The sequence below is a fragment of the Lynx rufus genome, unplaced genomic scaffold (genome assembly GCF_022079265.1).
Source record: "Lynx rufus isolate CCGP_SWC_20201006 ecotype Redwood Valley unplaced genomic scaffold, mLynRuf1.p SCAF_3, whole genome shotgun sequence".
In the NCBI taxonomy this organism is placed as follows: domain Eukaryota; kingdom Metazoa; phylum Chordata; class Mammalia; order Carnivora; family Felidae; genus Lynx; species Lynx rufus.
In genome coordinates, this window is record NW_025814845.1 from 175066864 (window position 1) to 175079788 (window position 12925).

Here is a 12925-nt window from a genome sequence, read left to right on the forward strand (position 1 = left end):
ATTCTAAGGTGGATATAAATCATTTTGGCATCATGATTCATTTGACATTTTAAGGCTGAGTCAATTCTCTCTGGCTTTGCCCTGGAGCTGCTGTGATGGAGAGTGAGGCTGCTGGCTGAGCAGTCATTTACCTGTAAAGGTGGTGAAGGATGTGCAGGGGCCTCTAGACTTGGCAAGTAATAAATGAAGATGAAAACACGATACTTTATAATATACCAGATGATTAGGCCAAAGATAAATAATAGTAGCAAAAATAAAAACAACAGTGGTGCTAGCTAACACTGTTTACTTAACCATGAAGCAGTCATTGTATTTACATGTCTTTTCATTGTTATGGAGGATACTGTGAAGGTCAACTTCATGTGTCAATTTCACTGGGCTAAGGGTGCCCAGAGAGCTGTTAAAACATTGTTTCTGGGTGTGTCTGTGAGCGTGTTGGCTCATCCACTTCCCTGGTTCTCAGGCCTTTGGACATAGACTGAGCGTTCCCTGGCTTTCCTGGCTCCCCAGCTTGCAGAGGATTGCGGGACTTGCCAGGCTCCATAACCACGTGAATAAATTCCTATAATAAATCTATTGTTTTTAAATTGAAGTATAATTTACCTATAGTATTATATTAGTTTCATGATTGAAACTTAATGATTGGACATTTGTGCATGTTACAAAATGGTCCCCACGGTAAATCTAGTTCACATTCGTCACCATACACAGTTACAAAATATTTCTTTGGTGATCAGCATTTTTACAGTCTGCTCTCTTAGCAACTTTTAGACATGCAGTACAGTGTTATTAACTGTAGTCACCACACTGTCCATACATCCCCATGACTTATTTACTTTGTAACTGGAAGTCTGTACCTTTTGACCCTCTTCACCCATTTTGGCCCCCTTTCTTCCCTGTCTCTTTCACCCTCATCTGTAGCAACGCCGTCTAGTAGAAATATTATGTGAGCCCTCAATGCAAGGCAAGTATATATTTAAATCATTTCTAGTGGCCATAGTAAGTAAAGGAAAAAGGAACAAGTACAATTCATTTTAATGTTATATTTCATTTAATCAGTGTATCTAAAATATTATCATTTGATCTTGTAATCAATACAAAAATTATGAGCTATTTCTACATTCCTGTTTTTCTTTAAAAAAATTTTTTTTAATGTTTATTTTCAAGAGAGAGAGAGACAGAGAAAGAGTGTGAGTGGGGCGGGGGGGGGGGGGGAGCAGAGAGAGAGGGAGACCCAGAATCCAAAGCAGGCTCCAGGCTCTGAGCTGTCAGCACAGAGCCCAACATGGGGCTTGAATCCGTAAACCCTGAGATCAACACCTGAGCCAAAGTCGGACGCTTAACTGACTGAGCCACCCAGGTGCCCCACTACATTCCTATTTTTTGACAAAGTCTTCTAAATCTGGTGTGTGTTTATATTTACAGTACAGTTCAGTTTGGACCAGCACCATCTGAAGTGCTCAGCAGCCACACGTGGCCAGTGGCTACTGGACTGGACAGTGCAAATCTAGAAGGCATGTAGCTTGTTCACTTGCCTAGAGATGCATATTCATTTGCTACCCATTTAAGCAACTCCTCTGCCAACCACTGTTCTAGGTGTTTGGATGCACTGGTTAAATCCAGAACTTCTATTTTACTGAGGGAAGAAGGGGAAAAAAAAGGATAAATAAATAAAGAAATCAGAGGCGCCTGGGTGGCTCAGTCAGTTGTGTCTGCCTCTTAATTCTGGCTTGGGTCATGATCTCACAGTTCGTGGGATTGAACCCCAAAGTAGGCTTTGCACTGACAGTGTGGAGCCTGCTTGGGATTCTCTCTCTCTCTCTCTCTCTCTCTCTCTCTCTCTCTCTCTGCCCCTCGTGTGCTTTTGCTCTCTCTCTCAAAATAAATAAATAAACATTAAAAAAATTAAAAAAAAATCAGATGTCAAAGTGATGTTGATACAAAGAAAAATAAATCAGGGTGAGGAGAAGAGTGATGGGTGGGAAGGCTGCTTTTGAGGTAGAGTAGTCATGGTAGGCGTCTCTGGAGAGGTGACATTTGAGGTGAGGTCTGCGTATTAGGAAGAAGTATGTCATGTGGCGATGGAGGAAATACACTCCAGGCTGAAGGGACAGTGTACAAAGGCACAAGGGTGGGGCTGAGCTCAGCACCTTGTGGATGAGATAAAAGACCAGTGAGGTAGGAGAGGGTTGTGGGCCTGACTTGGGTCCTACAGACTGTAGTATGGAGCTTGGGTTTTATTCTAAGAGCCATGGCAGCCAGGGGAGTATTTTAAGCAGGCAGTCATGATTTGAGGGATGCTTTTAAAAGATCATTCTGGTGTCACGTGAAGAATGGGCTGTAGGAAAGCATGAACTGAACCCGAGGGAGCTGTCGGGGGGCTGGTTAATGCTGTGGTGCCAGGGGAAGCTTCAGTGGTGGGGGGTACAGGTTTTGAGTCTCCAGGCGATGCTGTGACTGTAGGGCCTGGAGCACAGGACTGTAAATGGGCTAGGAGGGAAAGGGTGAATTTGGGGATGACTCCAGTGTTGGGAACCGAGCAAGTCGGGGCATGAGGCCATTAACTGAGATGCGGAAGAAACTGGAGATGGGTTTAGGGGGAACATCACAAGGGTGAGTGTTCAGGGAGAGAATTGCTGCAAGAGGCACTAACCAGGGTTTAGGGAAAAATGGAGTAGAAATCCAGGCCTACCCCCTGGCCAGACCTCTCCCAGGTAGGGTTCTGAGACAGAAGACAGGATGTACAGTTAAATGTAAATGTCAGATAATCAAAGAATTTCTTACATGTGCATGCCCCATGCAATATTGGGGAATACGTAATACTAAGTACGATTTATGTAAAATTCAAACGTTGTTAGGCATCCTGTATTTTTGTTTGCAAAGCCTGGCAACCCTCCTCTCAGACCTGTTTTGCTAAGTGTTTTGGAGACTGGGGTGAGGTGAGGGCGAACATTCTTTGTACTGGGTCACAGTAGTGTCCCATGAGCTGAGGACGGTGGGAGAGACTACTCTGTATATAACTCTTGTATAGAACTTAGTTTTTTTTTTTTTTTAAAGTAGGCTACATGCCCAACATGGGGCTTGAACTCATGACCCTGAGAGTAAGAATGACATGCTCTAAAGATCATGAGCCATCCAGGTGCTCCTAGAACTTACAGGGTTTTTTTTTTTTTTAATGTTTATTTTTGAGAGAGAGAGAGAGAGAGAGAGAGAGAGAGAGAGAACGAGCACAAATGGGGGAGGAGCAGAGAGAAAGGGGGACAGAGGATCAGAAGCAGGCTCTGTGCTGATATGGGCTTGAACTCCAGAACTGAGAGATCATGACCTGAGCCAAAGTTGGACGCTTAACCAACTGAGCCACTCAGGTGCCCCAGAACTTATAGTTTTTAAAGTGCTTTAATTTCCATGATTTTTGATGCTTCTGTGGGGCTGACATTTCCCCCTTTTTTACATAAAGGTGAGGCCCAGAGAAGTCAAATGAGTTGCTCAAGACCACATAATAAGTAGGGAGTGGAGCCAGGACTATTATGCTGGAGACTGTGTGTGCCTAGCCAACTCCAAGCCATGCTTTCCCTTTCCTATCAGAACTTCGGGGTCATTTAAGTTCTGGCCTTGCCAGTTCCAGAGGAGCATGTGGTAAGTCAGCCTGTCCCACAGCGCATCGCCCTGGTGGCTGTGATTGGTCAGAGTAGACTTGGCTCAGCCAGACCGAAGGGAAGGACTTTTATGTCATGGTCAGTGGAGATGATTTCCCTCTTGTGCTCTCCATCCAGACATAAATGAGGCCGTATACAGAACTTATTCCCAGTGGCAACCATGTAGCAATCATTTGGGAGACCAGCTTGGAATGAGGCTGATGCAGAACAGAGCAGAGATGGAAAGGACCTGGGTCCATGATGACATCTTGAGCTGCTGGTCTTTGCCTAGCCTGGAGCCACTCCCCACTGGGCTCCCAGTTATGTAAGAGAATAAACTGCTTAGTGGCTAAACCACTTTGGTCCTGGATTTTCTGATGCTGGTCACCCAAATCATTCTGACTGTTGCAATGAAAATTGAGCTCTTCTTCCTCCGGTGTTTGCCTACTACACCACATGGCTGCTATATGCAAAGGAAGCCAGCTGTAATGGTTTGCATAGAATTATTGAGGACTAGCTTCAAAGATTGGCAAAATTTAAATAGAATTTTGAAGTGGGAGGAGGCAGGGGGGCAACCTGGGGGTTGACTGGTACTTGTGATTGCTCAGAGGAAAGAGCATTTTCACAGGGGAAACAGGGGGAGGTGACATTCGAGGTGATTGTGGAGTCTCCTGCTTAGGAGTTGCAATTGATCTGAGGGCCACCTGGGAATCCTGAGAAAGGAAGTGATGTGATGGAAATGAAGGTGTGAGAAATGCTCCTGGTTCATATGTTTTTTTGGGAAGAGCAAGCATACTTTATCCTTTTAGACACGTAGGAAAGTTCCAAAAAGCAAATAGAGAATGGGTGCTCTGGAGATCATTACCTATTGGTTGGTGTTCCTGCAAGGATTTGCCTGGAAGGAATAAGTGCTCTCTCTATTTGTACAGAGATACACTCTCCAGCTCTCTCAGTGTTTGCACAGAGGAAAGTTTCGACTATGTCAAAACCCACACGGATCCTTCATTTCCTTCAGGTGCCTTTGAACTCTTGCTCAGCTTGCAATTTGGGAGGACTCTTTCAGAAAGGATAAAGGTTTTTTGTTTGTTTGCTGGGTTTGGTTCGGTTGGGGAGAAGGCAAGGCTAAGGCCTCGGACTCTGCCTCTAGGGCTCCTTTCTAAGGCTACCATGGTCCTGATGTATGGGATGGGATGGTACATCATAGGATGGGATCATTAAGCCATCAGAGTTGGGTTGCACCTTGTACTGGTTTTCTATGGCTGCTGTAATAAATCTTCACAAACTTGGTGGCTTAAAAGAAATGTATTCTCTCAAGGTCTGGAGGCCAGTAGTCTGAAATCCAGGTATCGGCAGGGCCACGCTCCCTCCAGAGGCTCTGGGGGATTCATTTCTTTGCCTTTTCCAGACACTGGTGGCTGTTGGCATTCCTTGACTTGTGGCCACATCCATCCAGTCTCTACCCCCTTTTTCTAAATTTTTTTTTTCAACGTTTATTTATTTCTGGGACAGAGAGAGACAGAGCATGAACTGGGGAGGGGCAGAGAGAGAGGGAGACACAGAATCGGAAACAGGCTCCAGGCTCTGAGCCATTAGCCCAGAGCCCGACGCGGGGCTCGAACTCACGGACCGGGAGATCGTGACCTGGCTGAAGTCGGACGCTTAACCGACTGCGCCACCCAGGCGCCCCTCTACCCCCTTTTTCAAATGACTTTCTTTTCCATCGGTGTAATGTCTCTCTGTCCCCCTCTTACAAGGACATTGTCATTGGATTTAGGGCCCACCCAGATAATCCAAGATGATCTCATCTCAAGATCCTTAACTTAATTATATCTGCAAAGACCCTTTCCTAGGGAAGTTCACATTCACAAGTTGCAGGATTTGGACAGATCTTTTTTTGGGGGTGGGCACCTTTCAACTCGCTACAGGCCCCTTTGGGAACTATCAAGTTACGCCATTTAAGTTCTTTGAGTCTCAGCACTCTCACCTGTGAAATGGGTGTGCCGTCACTGACTTTTTTGTCTCACAGGATTGTGGAGATCCACACCTTCACCCGAGTGGATGATGAGGGGACAGAAAGACAGGATGGGGTGGGGTGAGGGAACAGTCACGATTATTTGGGTAGGCATGGGGTGGGGAGAGCAGGAAGGATCGGAAGACAAGGAGAGTGTAGTGCAACTCATCTTACTAGGAGAGGGAAGGAAAGCTTCAGAAACAGCAGCTGGAGTAGGGGTTGGAGGTGCTGGGTGATGCAGGTCTTTCCCAGGCACATATGTACCTATCTGTTTTCTCCTGGCTCCTTGGCTGAGAGCACCATCACTGCTAGCTTTGAAGAAGGAGTCAAGAAAAAAATGAGGAGCTAGAGGAGGATGTTAGGAAGGAGGATGAAAAAGGGTAAATAAGGAAGAAAGTACTATTCTTTCTCTGGTTACCTGTGAGGCTAAAATGGAAAATCTCTGTTCTTCCTCAGATTTTTTTTTCTAACCACAAAAGGAGAAAACAGAGCCAGCAGCTCAAGGGCTATGATGATCTCCTTTAGAGGACAGTGGCCTAGGACACTTGGATGTCCTGGGAGAAAGAAGCAGGCAGAAGTGAGGTTTCCTCAGGTAACACTCTGTGTAGTTGAAAGTGTGTACTAATTTCACCAGCAGCAAAGCCCAGGAGGAGGAACAAACTAGAATACCAAGAAAGAAGGGCAAATAATGTTTATTGATTGTTTACTCTGTGGGAGGGCTTTTACACATGTCATCTTGCCTCATGACAATCTCAGAAAATAATTTTTCAAATAGATGAAGAAAAATGAATAGAGGAAGGTGAATTTCTCAGGCTCAGAGAAATTCAGAGACTTGCCTGGGGTCATATGACAAAATCCATCTACTTCAGGGCTCAATCTTAAGTTTGTCTGCCACTGAAGTTTGTGTTCTATTTACTCCCACTGGCTGCCCTTATGGATGAGAAGGATGTAATCACCAACTGGTACTTACATGTGGCATATTTTTACCTCTTACCTTAACTTTTGTTTTCTCTCATATTTAGAACATAAATTTCAAAGAGAGGGAGAGGCAAACCAAGAAACAGAGTCTGAACTACAGAGAAAAAATGGGTGGTTATCACAGGGAAGGTGGGTGGGGGGATGGGTGAAATAGGTGATGGGAATTAAGGAGTGCACTTGTCGTGATGAGCACTGGTGATGTATGGAAGTGTTGAATCACTCTATTGTACACCTGAAACGAATATTGCACTGTATAGTAACTGGAATTTAAATAAAAACTTTTTTAAAAATGTAAATTTCAATCATCATTGTTTAGCAAATTTCTGTTATTTATAATTTGTTTTGTTTCGCAGCAAAGGACAGTTGGTGGACCGATGTGCTCACATTCATATTATTTCAAGTGTGTAAGACAGTCCTGAGTGGCTCCCCAGACACGGTGCCCTTGGGGGTGTCCAGCTTGATGGAAAAGTGCATCTTGCAGATTCCAGCCTGTAATGTACTTGCAGACGCCACAGCTAGGGTAGCTTTGGTCTAATCATCTGTCTCTTCATAATCGTACCGTTCAGGACAGGGCTAAGAACATGACCTAAAATTCTGCATTAAGAATGAACAGTAGCGCGGTGGAAACACTGTCGCAGATCGCGATGTCCAGAACGATTCCATTCAAAGCAACCTTGCACACTGATGACGTGTTTCAAGGAAGTGAATTATCTACCTGAGTGGAGGACAAAAAAAGAAAAGAGAACGTATTCTTCCTCCAGGTCCAGGAAGATCAGGGGGCTGAGTCAGCCTGTCAACGTGCTGGTCCTTAAGTGGTGTCATATTTTAATCTCACTGGAATTTCAAGGTTTAGAAGGAAATGTTTCTGTTCCTGTCAGAGCCTCAGCATGGGTGTGGACTCACTTGCAGCCCTCACTCTCTAAGCTTGTAGCAGGCAGAAGGGAGGGGTCCTGTTCTCCGGGGGGGGGGGGGGAAGGAGTTGGTCTCAAATTTGAATTGATGAGCCTGGCTATGTAGACATGGTCCCAATGCCAGTCTCCGGAGCTCTGACAAGAGACCCAAGGAAGCCTCCGAGGATAGATCTGAACTGCGCAAGAAGAATGATGATGTTAGAAGTGGCGGCAATGGCAACCTGTTGTTTATATGCTAGGCTGTGGGGTGGCGCCCTTAGCCGAGTCACCTTGTCTTTTCTTCCAACATGACATCCAAGTCATAGGGGACCTGAAGGGGTTAGGAGTGGAGACTGGATACAGACTGCTGGGCTCAAACTCAAGCTCAGAAAAAGGGGGTAATAATAGTGGCTAGGGTTTTGAGGATTCAGTGAGTTGATACATGATACATGAGAAGCATTTACAGTTCTGGCATGTTTTAAGTCCCATACAAGTGTTGGTGCTTACTCTTCTACACACAAATGAAGACATTAAGGGTCAGAGGGGTTAACTAAATCATATAACCTAAGCCCACCTACAAAGCCCTTTCTCCTTGCATCAGACTGCTCTCCTCTTCTTTTGTGTCCAGGCTTCTAGAATGGGCTATACAGCCAAAAGCACCGCACAGCAGACGGCCACACAGTGGAGCTTCCCCTTCTGAGGCTGGAAGGGTGTGAATTACTTTCCCCATGGGAGGAGCAGGCAGGGCTGTCTCCTGAGCCCCTGTCTCTCCACCCGCAGCCCTGCAACTTTCAACTGCTACAGGCGATTCTTAGTTTTGAGGATCTGACAAGAGGAGAAAGTTTCTGGGGGAGGGATTTGGTTTGTTATTCAATGAATGGTCTTTGGCAGAGAAGGGCATTTCTTTCAGTTACTGGCTTGGCCCTGATTCTGAACTGTTCTCTCCCAGGTCTTCAGGCTGCCCTAGCTTGCCCTACCTCAGTGGTTGTGCAGTGGGGATGGAGGTGCCCACCTGAGCTCAGATCCTTCTTCTGGCTCATGGAACCCATATGCTCCTGAATCGTTCATTGATTCTCCCCGAGTCTCTTCAGTACCATTATGGAGTCAAACTAGATCATCAGTAAGCTCCCGGATAGCTCTAAAATGCCATAATTCAAAGACCAATTAATGTTTGGATTAACTTTAGGACCTCATATGATCACCAGAAAGACATTTTGCTTTCTGCTGGAACTCTGCCAAGCTCAGGGAGGAACTTGCAGCCTTCACTTTCTTTTTTTTTTTTCTTTTAATTTTTTTTTTTCAACGTTTATTTATTTTTGGGACAGAGAGAGACAGAGCATGAACGGGGGAGGGGCAGAGAGAGAGGGAGACACAGAATCGGAAACAGGCTCCAGGCTCTGAGCCATCAGCCCAGAGCCCGACGCGGGGCTCGAACTCACGGAGCGCGAAATCGTGACCTGGCTGAAGTCGGTCGCTTAACCGACTGCGCCACCCAGGCGCCCCCAGCCTTCACTTTCAAAAATGCAGAGAAAGTGTTACAAACAGAACAGGCAGACAGTGTGGATAGATTACAAAGAATTCAGTCTAGGTGACTCATGAATAACTTGGGGAGTGGTGGGTAGTCAGGTCATTTCACATTTTAAGCATGAATTAATTTGCTTTTGTGACCATTATTGAGAGTTTTGGGGGCAAAAAAGCCATAGCATGTTACAATGGGATATGAACTCAAATATGCTAAAAATGAGCACAGTCTTATTGAAAACTCCTAGGATTTTGGATTGATTTTGTACAAAGGATCAGAATAGATGAAATTGTCCTGAATATTTGTGTGGCAGTGACAGCAACCCAGAGGCAAATATGGATGTGGTCACGGACTCCATGCGATCTCATGAAGGAAGACTCTAGAAGAAGCGTCATCCAGATCTTGCTCTGCCTCCTTGAAATGCACAACCATCAAGATGCAGGGTTAACAATGGGCCTGTTGCTTTATTGGACGCTTCTTCCAAAACTCTCTGCTAAAATCCTTCTTGGTAAATTTGATAGGACAAACTTTTGTTGTTCTGTCTGTCTAGCCCTTTCTTCCTATAATGAGTACAGCTTGGAACTGGGAACTTTGGTTTGCTGATCCTTAGACAAAGAGTTATGTGGGTTTGCAGGTAGCAGCTGGGAGAAAGGGGTGAGAGAGAGAAAAAGAGAGAGAGAAAGATCCATAGGATGATTTTGAAGCTGAGAGGCTGGAGTACTGGGGATGGGAGCTGCAAGAGAAGAGAAAAAGACCCTTTGATGGAAGGCTGGGGAGAAATCAAATATTAAATGGAGATTCAAAGAGTTTGGTGTATGTGGTACAAAACCCTCCTCTCCCTTCCCTAGAAAATCTTCAGTAAACTCTAATGCACACTGTTGTTGAGATGGGACTAGATTCTTTCTGTAGACTGGAAGGTTTGGGTGAGCCCAGCATCAAGACAAGCATACAAAACTGACATGGGCATTATAGGTGGGTTACTGGGGGGTCACAACCACTCCTCAAACCACAGGATCTTGTTTAATCATCACACACACACACACACACACACACACACACACACACACACGTATATGCACAGAGCTGCATAGACCCAGCCTGTGTTGTGTGTGTGTGTGTGTGTGTGTGTGTGTGTGGTGCACTAACCTTACCCACCTAATGCGCACAAATAACTACATAGCCATCTGCAGCCATGTCTTTGGTGTGCTCACTTTACTTCCTAGCCTTGTCCCATTATTTACCTTCCTCCCTGTTTCCTCATTTATTTATTTTATTCGGATGTCCACTATTGTATAACCAGTTCCTAATCTCTCTGCTTGGATCTCGTGTGAACTAAGTGCACGGCATCCAGTCTCAACCATATTCTACAGGTGAAACAGCCAATGTCCTAGGGGACAGGCTATTCCCCTGTGTGCAATGTTACCCAGACTGCTCAAGTCACATTGCTTTCAGCTGTATTGTAATTGGAATAAGAGTGTGATTAAAAATACACATTGGCTAAGTGACAATGATAACTACTGCCTGCTGATGTCTTCTTGCTGCTGGATGTTTGTTGCCGCGGTTTACGCCCCTCTGCCGGGAGGGTGTTTCTCACTGGCGATGCTGTCTGTTGTCTTATGCATCCCGAGGCCGGGCCTCCTTAACTTCCTTTAAGTGTGACTAAGGCACCTTGATCAGATAAAAGCTATTTTTGCTCTGGCTCTGCTAAACTAGATTCCATCTCTGATTACATTAAAGGAACTGCCTTCTTTCTTTTTCCTTTGTTGCTAAGAAATAGCTTTTCCTTTCAGATTGATTTTTTTTTCTCAAAGAAGCAGCTCCAACCTACCCAACACTTGGTAGTAGTTTAAAATAAGCCAGAGATCTGCAGCTCCTATTAGAAGCATAAAGCGACCCTCCAAGTGTCTTCAGGGGTCCATGGGGCCTGTCTTTTAGCTCGAAACCCAAGTGCTATTTTAGAACAAAGGAGACTTCTTCTCTTTGGCAAACACTGATCTACTGCTTGGTTTTTCCAATTATGGGCTGGGCTCCCCCATGAGTCAGCTAATCAGACTTTTATTAGTCTTGCTATCTCATGCCCAGGGCTCCTAGCTGAATTCAGGCATCTGCAGGGAGAGGAGGGTGTGCATTTACTGGAGCCTGCTTCCCACTCTCATCTATGAGTCAGGAATCGGATTGGTCTGCTCACCTGCTGTGGAACAAAATGCATTAAGCGCCTTCTCCTCCGGATATAGTGTGTGTGTGTGTATGTGTGTGTGTGTGTGTGTGTGTGTGTGTGTGTGTGTGTGATCCTTAATGTGGTAGGGAGCTGGGCTGCACAGCCACCTGGGAGTAGCTAACACAGGGTGCGAATGTAGGTCTCACGCAGGCTCCGTGGGTTGTTCATGCCTTGCCTCTTCCAGCAGTGCTGGCTTTCACACCTAGGGCCATTGTTGGCTGGTGTGGCCCTGGGGATCAGAGTGGGCTTAGTTTTGGGACAAAACTAATTCACAAAATTCTATTGTTGCTGAAGGAGTTATTACATGAAAACTAGGCTTGGGGAAGTTGGTATGTGGGGAGAAATGCACCTTTTCTTCTTGGTAGTAGACATGGCCTGGTTCTGAGGAAACTTCCTGGTCTGTGCAGGCTAGGCTGGCTCCAGCCTGTTCTCCTAGCAAACCCTGCCTACCTAGATCCCAACAGAGGAGCAGAGGCTGGGGCTCATCTTCTCCACATCCCCTGGTACATGGAAAGCAATAACTCAAGCTTTGCTGGATGTTGGTGAAGAGAGAGAGACAACTAGGTTATTCAGTCTGTTGACTTGAGATGAGAACACTAGTTCGCTAAGTGATCTGGACAAATTCATTCAAACGTGTGTGTACTTTGTGATATTTTCTCGTTCTCATACAGATTTTAGCTTTCTCCCACAACTCTCTATTCTTCCCTCTTGACCAGAACCCTAGAACCCTGAGCCCAACTCTAGTCCCCAGGGCTCTGGGCTTTTCTAGGAGAGTCTAGCTTCCATTGACAAGTGGTGGTAGGACCCTGATGGGAAGGAACTGGGAGACATGCCAGCATATCTGGACTCAGAACTCGGATGAACTCTCCTAAGGAGCTACCTGAGACTGCTGCCTACTGTGCTGCGTGATCACGTTATAGGTTAGACATCTAAACATACGTGTTTTTAAAATACATTTTGTGAGAAACTTGGGCTGATTGCCCAAGAATTGAAACATAAATGGAAGCACCTAGAGAGTGTCAGAACTTGTGGAAAATACTGATGATTCCAATTATTATTTTTTTAAAGCCCAGTGAAGCCTAGGTTTTACAAAAAATAAAAGCTTTTCTTTAGAGTATTCTGAACATTATAGTGGCACATTATATTGACTAACAGCTGACGCAAGGAGAGAACAAAAAGGGAGAAGTCATGGTGGGTGAATTGTAGGCTCTGAGCAGCAGCAATTATGCAGGGCACAAAGAGCTCGCCAGCGCAGCTCTGTCGTGGAGGGAGGGAAGGGGTAGAAACAAAGAACAGGGCGCTTCTGTGCAGAGGGTTGTGTCTATGTGGCCAAATGGCCTGCGTAGGAGGGTAATCACGAAAGCTGGGCCGACAGAGACCTGGGAAGTTTGACTTTTTTTTTTTTTTCCAAAAGTGATTTCAATTTATAGAGCAGTTCTTACTTTAACCATGTCTTGGGTGAAACCAGTCTCTAAGATTTTGAAATTTTAATGAGTGGAAGCTAGGAAAAATGGTTTAAAAGCTGCTAGCCATTTTGGTGAAAGCGTCAATTTACTTTTCCCAGAGACATCATTGTTTTCTGAAAGCCTCTGCATGGGCCCCTAAATTAACATGTGTCGAAGTAGGTAGCCACTGTTTGAAGGGAGAACTGGGTGGCCATCAGATGCAGAT